The sequence below is a fragment of the Hyla sarda genome, chromosome 4 (assembly GCF_029499605.1).
Source record: "Hyla sarda isolate aHylSar1 chromosome 4, aHylSar1.hap1, whole genome shotgun sequence".
Lineage (NCBI taxonomy): Eukaryota > Metazoa > Chordata > Amphibia > Anura > Hylidae > Hyla > Hyla sarda.
The window spans coordinates 51,244,448-51,263,261 of record NC_079192.1 but is presented as its reverse complement, the minus strand read 5'-3'; the positions used below and the strand labels follow the sequence as shown (position 1 = coordinate 51,263,261).

At 44.1% G+C, this 18,814-nt stretch overlaps 1 long non-coding RNA gene across 1 annotated transcript in view; it reads left to right on the top strand.

Annotated features, from left to right (window-relative positions):
- LOC130367910 (uncharacterized) overlaps window positions 1–14,433 on the top strand; it is a 225,494-nt gene extending 211,061 nt beyond the window's left edge. Inside the window, exon 4 of the long non-coding RNA XR_008892213.1 lies at window positions 14,330–14,433. This is a non-coding gene — a long non-coding RNA (uncharacterized LOC130367910). The remainder of the gene's footprint in view (window positions 1–14,329) is intronic.
- The last annotated feature ends 4,381 nt before the right edge of the window (window positions 14,434–18,814 follow it).

The window sequence follows — 18,814 nt, the reverse complement described above, 5'->3', positions numbered from 1 at the left end:
TCTGCACATACCCCCATGTGTATAGTAGTGTAAGTGTGTACTACATGCACACTGCTATACACATGGTAGTATGGGCAGAGCATTGCATCCTGGTGTCTGTACTACAGACACAGGGGTGCAATGCTCTGCACACACTGCTATACACAGGGGTGTATGCAGAGCATTGCACCCCTGTGTCTGTAGTACAGACACTAGGATGCGATGCTCTGCACATACTACCATGTGTATAGCAGTGTGCATGTAGTACACACTTACACTACTATACACATGGGGGTATGTGCAGAGCATTGCATCCTAGTGTCTGTAGATGACACTAGGGTGCAATGCTCTGCAGATACCCCTCATGTGTGTGTGAATAAGCAATGCGGTGATGGGTGAGATTTTCAAACCGTGAGATACTCTGACTGCTCCTCCCCTCCGCTCTCCGAAGTATACTTAAGCTACGCCCCCTCATCTCCCGCTCCCGGAGGATGGAGAACGCAGCTACACAGGAGGGGGAGACAAACACAGCTCCCCCTGCTCTGTATTCTGAGGACCTAATTTGAAAATCTCACCCATCAGTGGCAGTAGTACAGACTCCATAAGTGTAGAGCGCCCACAAGTGGCGGGGGAGGGGAGGAGTTCAGAGAAGCAGCCGCACACGTGATTGGTGAGCAGTGGGTAGCGGAGGATGGGACAGGGACTAAACAAACTGAACAGAGGCTGCGGCGGTGCGGACTAGCATCTGACCGCGCACCCGCAGCAGTGTTATCACAGCAGGAACTCGGACAACGAATCGGCCGATTATTCGATAACGGGATTCCGTGACAATCCAGTTATCGAATTTTATCGATAACGTTGATTAATCATTGCAGCCCTAATATGTTTGTGTGGCATGTGTCTTTTTTTCTTAACTGTTTGTGGGCCAGGAAGTTCTGTAGTTCTGTGTTGGATCTCTTACTGTTGTCCACAACGTCGGCCATGTTAGGATTCGGCTGTGGACAAAGATTGCAGAGATCCCAATATCTCCTACCTAAACACCATTAGTTCCTTTCCTCAACTTAAGTAATTAAAGGGGTATTCCAGGCAAAAACTTTATATATACCCACTGGCTCCGAAAATAGAGTAGCATAAACAACAAGAATAGAAATGACACAAAACAAATAGGGTAAGTCAAAAATGGAAAAACACGTTGACCACCAGAGTACCCCTTTAAACCGATTTGTAAATTACTTCTATTAAAAAATCTTTATCCTTCCAGTACTTATTAGCAGCTGTATGCTACAGAGGATATTCTTTGCCTTTTGAATTCATTTTTTGTCTTGTCCACAGTGCTCTCTGCTGACACCTCTTTCCGTGTTAGGAACTGTCCAGAGCAGCATAGGTTTGCTCTGGGGATTTTCTCCTGCTCTGAACAGTTCCTGATAGGGGCATCAGGTGTCAGGGTGTCAGCAGAGAGCACTGTGAACAAGACAAAAATGAAATTCAAAGAGAAAAGAATTTCCTCTGTAGCATACAGCTGCTAAAAAGTACTGGAAGGATAAAGATTTTTTTAATAGAAGTCATTAACTAATCTGTTTAACCTGTTGGGTACGGAGGGCCTCCCTGTAAGGTCTCTGCCCACTCCCTTTCTATAACGCGGGGCCATGCCGCATCATAGCAGGTCTGGCCCGGCCTCTAACAATGGGCAGGACCCGTGGGTAATAGCACGCAGCACTGATCGCGGTGCCGCGCACTATTAACCCTTTAGACGCGGCGTTCAAAGTTGAATGCAGCATCTAAAGTGAAAGTAAATCAATGCCGGTTAGCTCAGGGGGCTGCTCGGGATGGCCGCAGCAAAATCGCGGCATCCCGAACAGCTCTAGGACAGCAGGAGGGTCCCTTACCTGACTCCTGGTGTCCGATCGCCGAATGACTGCTCAGTGCCTGAGATCCAGGCATGAGCAGTCAAGCGGCAGAATCATTGATCACTGGTTTCCTATGAGAAACCACTGATCAATGTAAAAGATCAGTGTGTGCAGTGTTATAGCTCCCTATGGGAGCTATAACATTGCAAAAAAAGTGAAAAAAAAGTGAATAAAGATCATTTAACCCCTTCCCTAATAAAAGGTTGATTCACCCCCCCCCCCCCTTTTTCCATAAAAAAAAAAAAAAGTGTAAATAAAAATAAACATATGTGGTATCGCCGCATGTGGAGATGTCCGAATTATAAAAATATATATCGTTAATTAAACCGCATGGTCAATGGCGTATGCGCAAAAAAGTCCAAAATAGCGTATTTTTGGTCACTTTTTATATAATGAAAAAATTAATAAAAAGCTATCAAAAAGTCTGATCAATACAAAAAAGGTGCCGCTAAAAACATCAGATCTTGGCGCATAAAATGAGCCCTCATACTGCCCGGTACACGGAAAAATAAAAAAAAGTTATAGGGGTCAGAAGATGACAATTTTAAACGTATACATTTTCCTGCATGTAGTTATGATTTTTTCCAGAAGTACTAAAAAATCTAACCTATATAAGTAGGGTATCATTTTAACTGTATGGACCTACAGAATAATGATAAGGTGTAATTTTTACCGAAAAATGTACTGCGTAGAAACGGAAGCCCCCAAAAGTTACAAAATGGCATTTTTTCTTAAATTTTGTCACACAATTATTTTTTTTTTCCATTTCATTGTAGATTTTTGGGTAAAATGACTGATGTCATTACAAAGAAGAATTTGTGGCGCAAAAAATAAGCCATCATATGGATTTTTTGGTGCAAAATTGGAAGGGTTATGATTTTTAAAAGGTAAGGAGGAAAAAATGAAAGTGCAAAAACGGAAAAACCCTCAGTCCCCAAGATGTTAACTTTCTGGCACCAGTTGATTTAAAAAAAATGTTTTCCACTGGAGTACCCCATTAACCCTGAAAGGACACAGCCCATTTGGGCCTTAACCCCTTGCCGAAAATGGACGTGAATGCATACCTCCCAACTGTCCTGATTGAGCAAGACAGTCCAGTTTTCGGGGTCATGTCCCGCTGTCCCAGAATGGCCCCCTTCTGTCCCGCTTGTAAACAGGCACGGTCCACCACAACGCAGCCGCAGTTTTTTTTTTTAAGAAGCCCTAAGGTAACACTGGTGGGGCTGCGCTCCTCTATCTAGCTACCTGCTGTCAGGAGCACAGCGCTGTCACATTACCTCCTCCCTCCATCCTCTTACCAGCCGGCCTAGATGCTGATGGTATATAGTGATGAGCGGCATAGGCCATATTCGAATTTGCAATATTTCTCGAATATATGGACGAATATTCGTCCTATAGTTGCAAATTTTGCATATTTGTTAGCTTTTTTCCATGTCAAATTTGTAATGAAATTCGCAAAATGCGCATGCGCTATTATATCTTTCAACATTTACTTCCCAATTGGTTGCTAATGATGTTGCTTACCTCTGACAACCGTGTTTGCATCCTTCTCATTGGTCCACAAGCTTAAAGAAGGGAGGGATGAGTGTCCTCTGTCCTCTGATCACTTTTTACACAGTACACATCATTGTGATGTGTACTTTGAAAAAAAAACACAAAAAAAATAATATTCTAAATATTCGGGAAGTATAGGTGCTTCCTGAATCTATGGTAAAGGAGACGGATGTTTTTTCTGATATAAAAAATTTGTGACGAGCATTTTAGTACATATACATGACAGTCAGATCTACATATGATAAAATCAGAAACAACAGGGTGTACCATTCCCAGTTGCACACATCGGGAAGTATCCAAATGTTCACAAAAAGAACATTTTACTTGGGTAAATCTCGATGTAACCAACTGGACCGACGGGCAGGCAGACTACTAACAATTTCATCTCTAAGGTTACAAGTCCTACGAAATGAGACAATGGGGGATGTTCATTAATTTCCACTTAATCCCTATCTGATTGGAGGATATGCCAATTTTTACAAACAGCACTCCTAATCCTATCTTAAAAATTGCCCATAAAGCAGTGCCCGTATGACATGATGGGTGGAAGGTATTAAAATGTAAAAAAAACATTGGTGACTGAAGGTTAGCCACCAATGCTCCCACCATCACTAACACAAATCTCCACATGAAGGAATTGTACTTTACGTCCCCCAAAATTAGAGGCAAATTGCATATTCAGCTCATTGCTATTCAAATACTGTACAAACGCCTCAAACTGTTCTGCTGTTCTAATCCAAACTATAAGCACATCGTCTATGTACCTTGACCAGTGCCTAATATACTTGACAAACTGGTTCAAGGGTCCGTAAACAAAGAGCTCCTCCCACATAGCCATAAAGATCCCAGAAAAAGTAGGTGCCATAGGTGTACCCATGGTCAGATCCATACCCATGGGCTTACCAGCCATCACCAAATTTGAATGCATTGTGTTCTAATACAAAAAGTATAGTTTTGCATAAAGTTAACAGAAGAATCTTCTTTCCCTGCTCGTTTAAAAAACAAACGTATTGCATCGGCCCCATCATTATGGCGTATGCGGGTGGAGAGTCCCATGACCTCAATCATGGCTAGACTACACCCACCCTGCCAATAAATGTCTTCCAAGATCTACAATGATGCATTTGTATCGGCTAGATATGAGGGAATAGATTCTAATAAGGGTCTCAAGAACCAATTGAGATATCAGGACAGGAACTCAGTAACTGAGCCCCTACTAGCCACAATAGCTCTCCCTGATGGGTTCTTGAAAGCATTATGAATCTTGGGCCAATAATACCAATTGGGTTTAGATTGTCGGACTGGATATAACCTTTCAGCCATTTTTTGGGGAGATAATTCCCACTTCCACACCTCTACGTAAGAGGGATTGCAATTTTCTTTGATAACTCAATGCGGGGTCTCCAGATAACTTCTCATAAGTGACTGTGTCAGAAAGCAGATGCATAGCCTCCTCAATATATGAGCTCCCATCCAGTATTATGATATTGCCCCCTCTTGTCTGTGGGTCTCACTATAATTTTGTCATTGCCTTTCAGCCATTTAAGTGTTTGTCTTTCAGTGTTTATGTTTGTATATGGGTAAAAAGGTGTCTTATGGTTTTGCCCACATAAAAGAATCTGCAAGGACCAATGATGACATACACTAAATAAGTGGATTGACAGGTTATAAATTGATAAATAATGTGAGTATACCCTCCGAGTTTAACTGTTCTGGACTTGATGTTCTTTGGACAGAATTTACAGTTACTACATGCGAAGTTCCCTCTGGGGGTGCTCTTCTCCAACCATGAAGACTCTGCGACTGTGCCTAACAGAAACCACTTCCTGCGTTGTCTTCTCATGTTCCTGACCTTTGCATTCCGTTACCTGACCGTGTTCCCTGCCGTCTGCCTTTTGACCTACTGCTACATTCCTGACTACGCTCCTGTGCCACCTGCCCTGACCACCTGCTATCCTGACTACATCCTGTCTCATCCCTTCTGTGCCTCGCTTCTCCTCAGCCACCTGTGTAGTCTAGTCATGCCAGGGGTAGCGACCTGGGTGCCGCCTGCCGCAGCATCTGCCACACAGGTCAAGAGGATCTACTACTACCTCTCATGTTCCAGACTACTGTGGTCCAGCGTATCTACTACCTCCCGAGTTCCAGTCGACTGTGGTGAGTCTAACAGTATGTACCAGAACCTGCGAATTGCTGAGTTTAAGTTGGAATTAGAAAAAGAGAAACAAAATCTTGATGGAGTATTAGTATTTGATTTATGAATAGTACATTTAGGTTGGAGTAGTTTTTCACTAGGGTCCAGCTCATTTCTTGCAAAGGCATCATTAATAACATTTTCTGGAAAATTTCTCGCTAGAAGTCTATTTTTTTAATTCTTGCCACTGTGAAAGAAAAGACTCTCTGCTACTATTTATGCGTTTCAATGTAAGAAATTTTGAATATGGTACACTCTTTGTGTGGATTGGATGGGAACTGTGGTATTCCAATGTGTTTTTAGCAATTGATTTACAGAAACCTTGGGTGGTGATAGTTCATTTTCATAAGAACTATGAATTCTATGAATTCTAGCTGTTGATCTCCAAAGTTGGATGTGAAAAGCATGTTGACATTATTGAAATTTCGATATGCAACAAATTCCTCAAACCTGTCACTAGTACCCTTCCACACGATGAGGACGTCAACATACCTAAAAAAGAGCTTAACATTACTAACATAAGGATTTGTTTTGGAACAAAAATGGAAAGAAGATTGGCAATGGTACAGGAGACCGGCATGCCCATAGCAGTGCCAGTCTCCTGCCTATACCATCAAACTTTAACACATTGTGGAAAAGAAGGGCTTCACTCACAAAGGAAATTAATTCAGAGGTTTTTCCCATGTAAGAAAGGAATTCGCGAATAGCCTGTACACCTGCATCATGAGTGATACGGGTGTACAGGGATTCGACGTCGATAGATGCAAGATGGTAGCTATCACTCCAGGAGAGACTGTAACTGCTGCAACAGGTCACCTGTGTCTTTTAAGTAAGGGGGCATAGAACTTAATAAGGGTTTAAGTAACCACTCGAGATACTGGTACAGGGGTTTTTACCACAGAGCTGATCCCCACGACAATGGGTCACCCAGGGGGTCGGCTCTGCAACTTGGAAACGTTTGGGAGGAAGTACCACTTGGGATGGCGTGGAAGATCAATCAGCAGGTGTTCAGCATTTTATATAGAAATGACGCCTTTGTCTACATGTGACCTAAGAAGGGAGCAGGTGTAAAAGAAGCCAGAGTGGCTAACGTCTCAATACAGAGGTTTTCTTGGAAAGAAAAAGTGCTGACTGGGCTAAAACCAAAGGGACCTATCTCCACGGGCACTTCCCCCTCTCTTAAGATAACATCTCACCTGTCAGGATGTTTAAAAAAATATTTCTGGAGATTTTACGTAGCCTTTTATAGAAATCAATTTCAAACTGAGCATAATCAAGAGGCACACAAACCAAAGTTCAAGCCTTTAGACAGCAGAGTTAAACAGCCGTTGCTAACGGTGACATCCATGATATTAATGACATTCTGTACAGCTAGTCATGTTCCAGGTTACTCCCTTGCGTTTTCTGATTGAATTCCGACCCTGTTCTCTTGCATTTCTTCCTGCCCCGTCTGGTGCGTTTTCCAAAGGGTGTTGACCAGGGTTGGGGAATTTTTTATTTGAGTCACATGGCATAGAAGAATCATCAGAGCAGCTTGTCTCAGAATCTGTTGTACAAAATTCAGAAACGGGTTTTCTTTGAGATTTTCTGTATTGCATCCTGTCGTTTGTCTTATTGTGCATCTTGTATTCCAAGAAAATATCATGCCTTTATTGTAGTCTTGCTTATCGTGCAATAATATGTCTTGTTTGTTTTCTATTATTTCCACTTGAGCTATGGTCATCTCATCTTCTCAAATTTTATGTAGAATGCTGCAGCGTTATTTTCACTCACTCTGGTTTTATACTCCTGTTTGGTTTTGCAAAGATCCATGGTAACGCGTTTGTACTCCTTTTGGTTTTTTTTGAGTACGAGTGCAAGGAGGCGTGTAGCATGGTCTAAATGAGCTTTTTCCCAGGCCTCCATGAATTCTGTATCCTGGGTAAACTGGGAGGGCGTCTTGTATATATGTAAACCGCGAGCAACGCGGTTGCTGTCTATATATGATTGCAAAGATTGTACAGACCAGAAAAAAGTTGTAGATGCGCTGCTCAAGATTTTTAGTGCTCAATAATGTTAACTCGTCCAGAGTATTACATGTAGTGAAAAAAGCTCCCGCATCTGACCGACCTGCTGACACTGTAGGTTCCTGTTCACATTAAGCATTGGATCCAGGAATGCACTGAGGACAAGCGGGGCTCTGTGCACTGAGGACAAGCGGGGCTCTGTGCACTGAGGACAAGCAGGGCTCTGTGCACTGAGGACAAGCGGGGCTCTGTGCACTGAGGACAAGCGGGGCTCTGTGCACTGAGGACAAGCGGGGCTCTGTGCACTGAGGACAAGCGGGGCTCTGTGCACTGAGGACAAGCGGGGCTCTGTGCACTGAGGACAAGCGGGGCTCTGTGCACTGAGGACAAGCGGGGCTCTGTACACTGAGGACAAGCGGGGCTCTGTACACTGAGGACAAGCGGGGCTCTGTACACTGAGGACAAGCGGGGCTCTGTACACTGAGGACAAGCGGGGCTCTGTACACTGAGGACAAGCGGGGCTCTGTACACTGAGGACAAGCGGGGCTCTGTACACTGAGGACAAGCGGGGCTCTGTACACTGAGGACAAGCGGGGCTCTGTACACTGAGGACAAGCGGGGCTCTGTACACTGAGGACAAGCGGGGCTCTGTAAACTGAGGACAAGCAGGGCTCTGTGCAGTGAGGCTCTGTGACATACCCCTGGCTCAAACAGCAGGATGATTGACAAGCCAGGAGCCTGCACAGAGCCCTGCTTGTCCTACCCTCACTTCCTGTATTTGGGCTCCTCACAGAGACACGCAGGCAATAGCTGCAGGGACAGCATTTTTTCACCCAAAAATAAACACATTTTTATCCAATCTATATTACAAATATACATGGAATTATCTACATTTTATAAAAAGTTTTATGCAAATGTCGGGTAGACTATAATGTGCTTTTTCTAAAGTGAAAGTGTGAAACACATAAAAAAAATGTGGTGCATGACATGTTCAAGGCCTCCAGAGGCAGCATATACTTGAACACAACTTTGATAGGATGAAGGTCATAGAATGAATATCCCAAAAAAAAAAACTATTTTTTTTTCTCTTTGCTTACCCATAATAGAATTCATTTTTCCACTAAATATGTCCCATTCGCACTTACACAATCTTGTGAACAGTGATCAGTAATGCATTACTTTAAAGCAGTGTGTCCCAACCAGGTGGCAACCAGCTGTTGCAAAACTACAACTCCCAGCATGCCCGGACAGCCAAAGGCTGTCCGGGCATGCTGGGAGTTGTAGTTATGCAACAGCTGGATGCCGTCTGGTTGGGAAACACTGCTTTAAATGGACTGCTATATTATATGTTATGTAACCTTAGATGCTGTTTTACACCCTCTCCACATCTCAAAATGCAGGTACGGGCAGTGGCTCCAGACAGAAAATTGTAAAATTACAGCTATTTGCAGTCTAAGTGAACAGGACTGGATGACCTGTGTTACCATAGCATCAACTACTTACATAACCAGGATTCTAGACAAAAAGTTTGAGCTACCAAAGTGCGTCGGTGTTAGATGTTCCAGCAACATCATTACGATTCCAATCATTTCTGTCCCTCTCATTGTGATCATTTTTTATTTGATCGGCCACTTTTCCCTCTGTACTAGTTTTTACCTCCCTATTGCACCATGATCTGAAGTTTTTATCGATACCATTTTTGATCGCTTTTTATAAAAAAAAAAATGGTATACAAAGTGACCAAAAATACGCTATTTTGGACTTTGGAAATTTTTTATGTGTATGCCATTGACCGTGCGGGATAATTATTATATTTTTATAGTTTGGACATTTACGCATGCGGCGATACCACATACGTTTTATGTTTAATTTTGTTTACATATTTCTTTTTTTAAAGGAAAAAGGGGGGTGATTCAAACTTTTATTTGGGAAAGAGTTAAATCCCATTTATTAAGTTTTTTCAAACTTTTTCTTTTTACACATTTTTTACATACTTTTGATTGCATACAGTGTTCAATGCTACGCCATAGCATAGCATTGATCAGTGTTATCGGCGCTCCATTTCTCCAGCCTGGATCTCAGGCTTGGAGCAATCAATCGTATGCTTAGGAGGACGCCGTGGAGGAAGGTAGGGACCCTCCTCGTGTGTCCTCAGCTGATCATCAGCCCAACTCAGCTGCCGGAAGCATTTTTTTTTACATCAACTTTGATTGCCGCGTCTAAGGGGTTAATACCAGACATTACCGGGATTGGTGATTAGCCCCTGGGTCCCAGCCATTGCTTGGTCCCAGGACTGACCCGATGTTAGCGTGTGACCCGGCTTTATATAACTGGAGCGGGTGCAGGGCATACAGGTAAGCCCTTTGTCCTTAAGAGGTAAAATAAATTCAGATCTTTGACCACTTAAGGACACAGGGCGTAAAGGTACAACCTGGCTCCCTGGGACTTAAGGACTCGCCGGGTGGGGACTGGATCGGGATACCTGCTGAAATCGTTCAGCAAGCACCCCGTGCAAACCCCTAGGGGGGTCCTGAGACCGTCAATTCAGACCGGCAATTAGCGGTGATTCCGGGTCAATCGGGTCTCCGGTGACCCAGAACAAAAGGGTGATAGGTGGCGTCCGAGACGCCACCTATCACCCTTTTCGAGCAGGAAAGGGTGCGTGATTAATCGGTCGAGATAACCGATCAATCACCGAGCCTGCTGGGAGGTGATCGGGTGGCGATCGGAGGTCCCTTACCTGTCTATCGGGGCAGGCGACAGTCCCCAGCATCGACGGCGTCGGCGGAGGTCCCCGGGCGGCGGCAGGATCCAGCAGGAGGTGAGTTGTTCGCCTCCTGCTGTTTCTAAGCAACAACTCCCAGCATGAACAGCCAAAAGGCATGCTGGGACTTGTAGATATGCAACAGCTGGAGGCACTTTTTTTTCTATGAAAAAGTGTGCCTCCAGTTGTTGCATAACTGCAACAACCAGTATGCACGGACAGCCAAAGGGCATGCTGGGAGATGTAGTAGTGTGCCTCCAGCTGTTGCATAACTACAGCTCCCAGCATGCCCTTCGGCTGTCAATGCATGCTGAGAGTTGTAGTTTTGCAACAGCTGAAGGCACACTGGTTGCGAAATACAGAGTTTGTTACCTAACTCCGTGTTTCGCAACCAGTGTGCCTCCAGCTGTTTTGCAATAGCTGGAGGTTGCTGCAAGTTTGAGCTGTGGCAAATTTTCCACCGCAGATCAAACTCCCAGCGGGAAACTTGCTGTAAACCCCCGCCTGTGTGAATGTACGCTAAAAACACTACACTACACTACATCTACACAAAATAAAAAGTAAAACACTACATATACACATACCCCTGCACTCCCAGTATTGTCGGACAGCCATTGACTGTCCAGGCATGCTGGGAGTTTCGAAACAGCTGGGGAAAACTGCCATAGGTTATTTTTTTGGTATTGGAGGCAAGTGTAATTCTTGCATCCAACTTCCCTATGCAAATCCCTAATTTAGTGCTCAAATGCGCATGGCACTCTCTAACTTCGGAGCCCTGTCGTATTTCATGGCAACAGTTTAGGGCCACATATGGGGTATTTCCGTACTCGGGAGAAATTGCCTAACACATTTTGGGGTGATTTTTCTCCTTTTACCCCTTATGAAAAGGAAAAGTTGGGGTCTACAACAGGATGTCCAATTAAATTTTTTACACTCACATGCTGGTGTTGCCCCATACTTTTTATTTTCACAAGAGGTAAAGGAAAAAAAGACCCCCAAAATTTGTAACACAATTTCCTGAGTATGGAAATACCCCATATGTGGACGGAAAATGCTCTCCGGGTGCACAACAGGGCTCAGGAGTGAGAGCGCACTATGTACATTTGAGGCCTAAATTGGTGATTTGCACTGGGGTGGCTGATTTTACAGCAGTTCTGACCAACGCAAAAAAATAAATACCCACATGTGACCCCATTTGGAAAACTACACCCCCTTATGGAACATATCAAGGGGTATAGTGAGCCTCAATACCCCACAGGTGTTTGACACATTTTTGTTAAAGTTGGATGTGAAAATGAGAAAAAAAAAATGTTTTCACTAAAATGTTGGTGTTACCCTACATTTGTCATTTTCAGAAGGGGAAATAGGAAAACACCCCCCCCCCCCCCAAAATGTTTAGCCCCATTTCTTCTGAGTATGGGAATACCCCATATGTGGATGTAAAGTGCTCTGAGGGTGAACTACAATGCTCAGAAGGGAAGGAGCTCCATTGGGTTTTTGGAGAGAGAATGTGTCTGAAATTGAAGATCATGTGTGTTTACAAAGCCCCCATGGTGCTGACAAAATGTCTGACAGATTTTGGGAACAGTGGTCCAGGAAAATGAAAAATAAAATTTTTCATTTGCACAGCCCACTGTTCCAAAAATCTGTCAAACGCTAGTGGGGTGTAAATACTCACTGCACCCCTTATTCAATTCTGTGAGTTGTGTAGTTTTCAAAATGGGGTCACGTGGGGGTCCACTGTTCTGGCACCATGGGGGGCTTTGTAAACACACATGGCCCCCGACTTCCATTGCAAACAAATTCTATCTCCAAAAGCTCAATGGCGCTCCTCTTCTGAGCATTGTAGTGCGCCATCAGAGCACTTTACATCCACATATGGTGTATTTCCATACTCAGAAGAAATGGGGTTAAAAATTGTGGGGGGGGGCATTTTCTCCTATTATCTCTTGTAAAAATGGTAAATTTGGGGGGGAAAAAAACTGCATTTTTGTGAAAATTTTTTTTATAAACTTCATTTACACATCCGAATTTAAAGAAAAGTTGTCAAACACCTGTGGGGTGTTAAGGCTTACTGTAACCCTTTTTACATGCCTTGAGGGGTGTAGTTACCAAAATACTATGCCATGTGTATTTTTTTTTTGTTCTGACACCATAGAGGCTTCCTAAATGCGACATTCCCCCTGTGGTAGCCCTTGGGGGGTGTATGGTGGTGGTGGTATGGTATATGAGGGGTTAATGTTAACCCTATAGTTCGTGACGCCAGGCTGAGGGCTGGTATGCTGAATCAATGTTACGGCCTATCGCCGCCCTTCCCAGTAACGATAGGTGCATGAAATGACTGAAGGTCCACAAAGAGATTGAACTTGAACGTGAATAACTTTACTGAAGTGCTTGCAATATCCACGGCACAGTAACAGTCTCATATAAACAGTCCTTAGGTTACTTAGTGACTGACAGTTGTTGCGTTAATGATACAGCCTCTGACTTTAGGGAGGGATTTGCAGATCCGTCTGGATTTAGGGGTATTATTAGGTCCGGTGATGCTGCAGAGTGTTTGGGAATTCATACACTCTATAATTAGCCGCAAGGCTCGGGCCTAACTCACTGCGTTAGTTACTGCGCAGATCCTTCTCTCATGACAGCCCACGAGGTAAGAGAGATTCTTACTGCTTGGCTGCGCAGGAACAAGAGAGAGAAAAGTTGGCCGCCGCTCCCTTATATGGGCAGGGGACGGGGCAAATTCGATTGGTCCGAACATCTGCCATTCACCATTACAGAGAGTAATGTGATTGCTTACATCACAGGGCCTCCAAAGGTCCTTAAGCTTAATACCATAGAGTTCACCTAGTCACATGACCTGCAGGTCCCTCAACGCTATGGCACAGGTAATTAACCATTTATTTACAGATATATCATTATATTTACATTAACCTTATATAGACCACTGGTCTATTAGTAGAAATAGAGGCGACAAGGGGTTAATTAAGTGACAGGGATCCCTACGTCCTAGGGACTCTGGCTATGGGGACCCACACATACATAGGTACCGTATAGGATGCGGTACCGGGACACCACACCCCCAAAAACCTTTTCAGGAAAATTTGCTTTCAAAAAGCTCATTGGCACTCCTTCTCTTCTGAGCATTGTAGTCTGCCTGCAGAGCACCTTATGTCCACACATGGGGTATTTCCAAACTCAGAAGAAATGGGGTTACAAATTTTGGGGGGTCATTTTCTCCTATTACCTCTTGTTAAAATGGTAAATTTGGGGGGGGGGGAATGCATTTTAGTGAAAAAAATTTATTTACAAATCCGACTTTACCGAAAAGTCGTCAAACCCCTGTGGGGTGTTAAGGCTCACTGTACCCCTTGTTACGTTCCTTGAGGGGTATAGTTTCCCAAACAGTGTGCAATGTGTTTTTTTTTTTCTGCTGTTCTGGCACCATAGGGGCTTTCTAAATGCGACATGCCCCCCAAAAACCATTTAAGCAAAATTCACTCTCTAAAATCCCATTGAGGGGCATTTACTAATCTTTTACTATGTAGCCTGGTTTTTACACTGTTTTTTTTCTACTTCATTTTTGACTATGTGCGACAAATTTACTAAATTGTTGCATGGCGTTAATAAATTTGGCACACATAGGCAAAAGTGGGAAATTTACTTCATGTAGTAGAAAAAATAGTCTGTTCCTTTTTCCTGCTGTCTGAATAGGTTTGGCAGCTAGGTTTCCTTCTGGATCTTTTCTTTTTGAGTTTTTTTTAGCTTTTTCACCACATCTAAATAATTCAATAACTAAATTGTAGTCATGGCTCAGAATAGTGGTAAACGGCGTTTAGTGTGTGTGTGTTTATTACATATTTTTAACACTGTTTTTTCTCCCTAAATGTACTTACTCTTTTTTTTTTTGTTACTTCTTCTGCAGATCCGTGTATCTTGTGGACTCCTTCGGATTCGGTGGACTACTTCGACGACCAGCGTTTTTCTTTGCTTGATGTTAATAAAATGGTTAACGAGGGCTTGTGGGGGAGTGTTTTTTTGTAATAAATTTTTTTTTAAACCTGTTGTGTTTTTTTTTTTTTTACTTTATTAGACAGGCTTAGTAGTGGAAGCTGTCTTACAGACGGAGTCCATTACTAAGCCGGGCTTAGCGTTAGCCACAAAAATAGCTAGCGCTAACCCCCATTATTACCCCAGTACCCAACGCCACAGGGGTGCCGGGAAGAGCCGGTACCAACAGGCCCGAAGCATCAAAAATTGCTCTCCTGGGCCTAGGCGGTAACAGGCTGGTGTTATTTAAGCTGGGGAGGGCCAGTAACAATGGTCCTCGCCCACCCTGGTAATGTCAGGCTGTTACTGTTTGGTTGGTATTTGGCTGAGAATAAAAATAGGGGGGACCCTATGTGTTTTTTAAAAATATTTAATTATTTATTTAAAAAAAAACGCATAGGGTCCCCCTTATTTTCATTCTCAGCCAAATACCAACCAAACAGTAACAGCCTGATGTTACCAGGGTGGGCGAGGACCATTGTTACTGGCCCCCCCCCCCCCAGCCTAAATAACGCCAGCCTGTTACCCCCTAGGCCCAGGAGCGCCATTTTTGACGCTCCAGGCCTGTTGGTCCCGGCTCTTCCGGCACCCCTGTGGCGTTGGGTACCGGGGTAATAATTGGGGGTTAGCGCTAGTGCCGCCCAATGATCTGTCACCGATCGTCGCTGGAGCCTCGGAAGGGTAAGTGAACGTCTTCGCCGGTCCCCTTCAGCTGTTTAGTTTTGCAACAGTGGTCTGCAAACTGTGGCCCTCCAGCTGTTGCAAAACTACAACACCCAGCATGCCCTGACAGCCAAAGCCTTTGGCTCTCAGGGCAGGAGCCTGGGCTCCTCATACGGCCTCTTCGCTACCCTCACTTATGGGGACACTGATATCCCCCCCCCTGTCTCCCGCCCGCGCCGCTCAGCTCCCGCTGCTACAAGACTACAACTCCCAGCATGTCCTCACTGTAAGTGCATGCTGGGACTAATAGTCTTGCAACAGTTAGCAGACAGATGGGAGTTGTGTGGCGCTGGCAGGTGAGAGGGGGGGGGATGTAAATGCAGTGTCCCTGTAGCGAAGTGAGGGTAGCAGGGAGAAAGTATGTCGGAGTCCGGGCGGCAGTAACTTTTCCTGCTCCATGTTGGAGCTGGAGTAAATTTAGTCAATTTTTACAGCCGTTGCGACATTTTATTGCGCAACTGCGACTGTCTCAGTTAATAAATACCTGACCACTGCAAGTAAAAACTGAAAACTTGCGTAAATCAAGCGGGGGAAAAATTGACTTTCTAGCTCTTGCTAGAGAAAGTCGCACGAAAAATAGGGTAGGCGCAATTGCGACAATTTTGCGCCAAAAATAGTCAGAAAAAAATGACTAAACCCCTTAGTAAATGCCCCTCATTGTCGTTCCTTCTCTTCTGAGTCCTCTAGTGCACCCACAGAGCACTTTACATCCACATATGAGGTATTTCCTTACTTGAGAGAAATTTTGGGGGCTTTTCCTCCTTTTACCCCTTGTAAAATTTTACAAACTGTAAAAAAGTGTAAAAAATTAAGATTTTAAATTTTCTCACGTTGCTGCTATTCCTGTGAAACACCTAAAGGGTTAACACGCATTCTGAATTGCATTTTGAATACTTTGAGGGGTGCAGTTTTTATAATGGTAATGGGGTCATTTATGGGGTATTTCTAATATGAAGGCCCTTCAAATCCACTTCAAAACTGAACTGGTCCCTGAAAAATTCCGATTTTGAAAAATCGATTTAGGTATGCAGCCGTGAGGAAATTTTTTGCATCGGGCCCTGTGGTTTCTAGCTACACCCCTGCGCAAGTTGTGCCCAGGCCCATATAGTTGTTGTAGGCCCTTCTTTGCTAATAGTTTTCCCCCCATATAGTTGTAGGCCTCTCTGAGAGGGGCCCAGGCCTACAACAACTATTAACAGAGGTGCCTACCACAACTATGGGGGCAACTATTAACAGAGGGGCCTAACCAAATTATATGCAGCCCCCTATATAGTTTGGGTAGGCCCCTCTGTTAATAGTTGCTTCCATATAGTTTGGGTAGGCCCCTCTGTTAAAGGAGTAGTCTGGTGAAAAATAATTTATCCCCTATCCAAGGATAGGGACAAAGTTATAGATCGCATGGGGGTCCAAGCGCTGGGACCCCCGCGATCTCCTGAACGGGACCCCGGCAGTTTGCTGGAAGCTGATGTCTGTACCCCACAGGAAACCGTGGCCGGCACACCCCCTCCATGTATCTCTATGGGGTTCATGGAGGGGCGTGTCGGCCGACGCTCCGTGCATGCCCCCCTTCCAGCCGACTGCCGGGACCCCGTGAAGGAGATAGCGGGGGGCCCAATGGTCAGACACCGTCCCCCCCCCCCCCCCTCGATGCTCACTAGAATGGGTACTCAAAAAATGTAAATAAATTAAAATTTTATTAAATAAAAATTACATTTAAAATCTCTTCTCTTCAATTTTGACGCCTCCCCGCTGCCACATCCAGACGCTCTGTGGCAGTGATTCTAATAGCGATGCCTGTAATCCTCATGTCATACTGAATACAAGTATTATTTTGCTAACGCAGCACAATCCCTATGCGTGTTAGGACAAGACAAAGTGTTCTACACCCCTATTGAGGCTTTATGGTGGTCTCATGCTTCCGCCACCTCCAGGCTGTCATTCAGCCACTATAGTCTCCTCATACTGCCACAAACTCCAGGCTGTGTCATTCAGGCACTATATGCTGCCGCCAACTCAAAGCTGTGTCATTAAGCCACTATGTGATCTACTCATGCTGCCGCCATATCCACGCTGTCATTCAGCCACTACATGGTCTCCTCGTGTTGCCGCCACTTCAACGCTGTGTCATTATGCCACTATATGTTCTTCTCAAGCTGCCGCCACCTCGTCACTGTGTCATTCAGCCACTATATGTTCTCCTCATGCTGCTGCAAAATCCAGGCTGCCGCCAACTCCAGGCTGTGTCATTCAGCCACTATGTGGTCTCCTCATGCTGCCGCTACCTCCACGCTTTGTCATTAAGCCACTATTTGTTCTCCTCATGCTGCCGCCAGCTCAACACTGTGTCATTCAGCCACTATATTTCTTCTCATGCTGCTGCCAACTCCAGGTGGTGTCATTCAGTCACTATGTGTTCTCCTCATACGGACGCCACCTCCACGCTGTGTCACTTAGCCACTATATGGTCTCCTCATACTGATGTCACCTCCAGGCTCTGTCATCTGATCTGCATGTCATATTGAATAACAGTATTATTTTACTAACCCAGCACACACTCCATGCATGTTACAGCAAGGCAAATTGTTCTACACCCCTATTGAGGCTCTCTGTAGGCCAGAAATAGCACGTTTTAATAGTGATATGCAGCAAATAAATTCAGACCGAAAATTTTGAGAATTGGCCGAATCGAATTTTTCAAAAATGCACTCATCTCTAGCCAAAACTTTATTAAAGGAGTACTCCGACGAAAATCAACTTATCCCCTGTCCACAGGGGCATCTAACCACTATATGGGGAAAGAGAAGAGGCAATATTACTGTGATGGGGAATTGGTATAAAGGTAATACCCAAACGAAGTCTTCATGATGATTTGGGTCAGATGGGGGAAGAAAATAAAAAGTGAACAACTCTTATCAATGAAGACCATCAGTGATTCACTCCTGCCTCCTGTGAGTCACTGGATATAGAACCTGTGTAGAGGTGGTATATATATATATATATATATATATATATCACTATATGGGTTGCAGTATGGGACGGTAGGGTATAATATTGGTCTTTGTATAGTGGACTTTATTCAGTAACCGCATGATGGTATTATCCAGTCCCTATGTGGTATTGTTGTTATGTTGTGGCAATACTTTTATCCCTAGTATACTGGTCATATTGGTCTCAATATACAAGATTTGGTCAGTAACAGTACAGTGGTAAAATGTATGGCGGTAATATTCCTAGTGTTTATACTAGCGTTATTTGGTAGCTGTGTGACATATTTAGAGGTACATAGATACTTTATTATCGTGCATAGTAAACTGTATAACCAATGTTAACAAGATGTGTCCTTTGTTTTATTGTTTTTTTATATATCCTATTTGTGCTGATACCTCTTTGAAAAGACCACCCAAAATTGCATTGAAAAGTGGTCTATTATATGTGTGGTCTTCTCAAAGAAAACTAACACTACACATAATGGCCCTCATTTACTATTGCAAACCCGACATGTGTTGTCGGGTTGTGCGCCAGTTTCGGGCGCATTGCGCCTGAAATTCTGTCTGCGCCAGAATATGTGCCTGAAATTCTGTCTGCGTCTGAATTTGCACCTAAGAACCTGAAAAAGGGGCGTGCCCGTTGGGGAAAG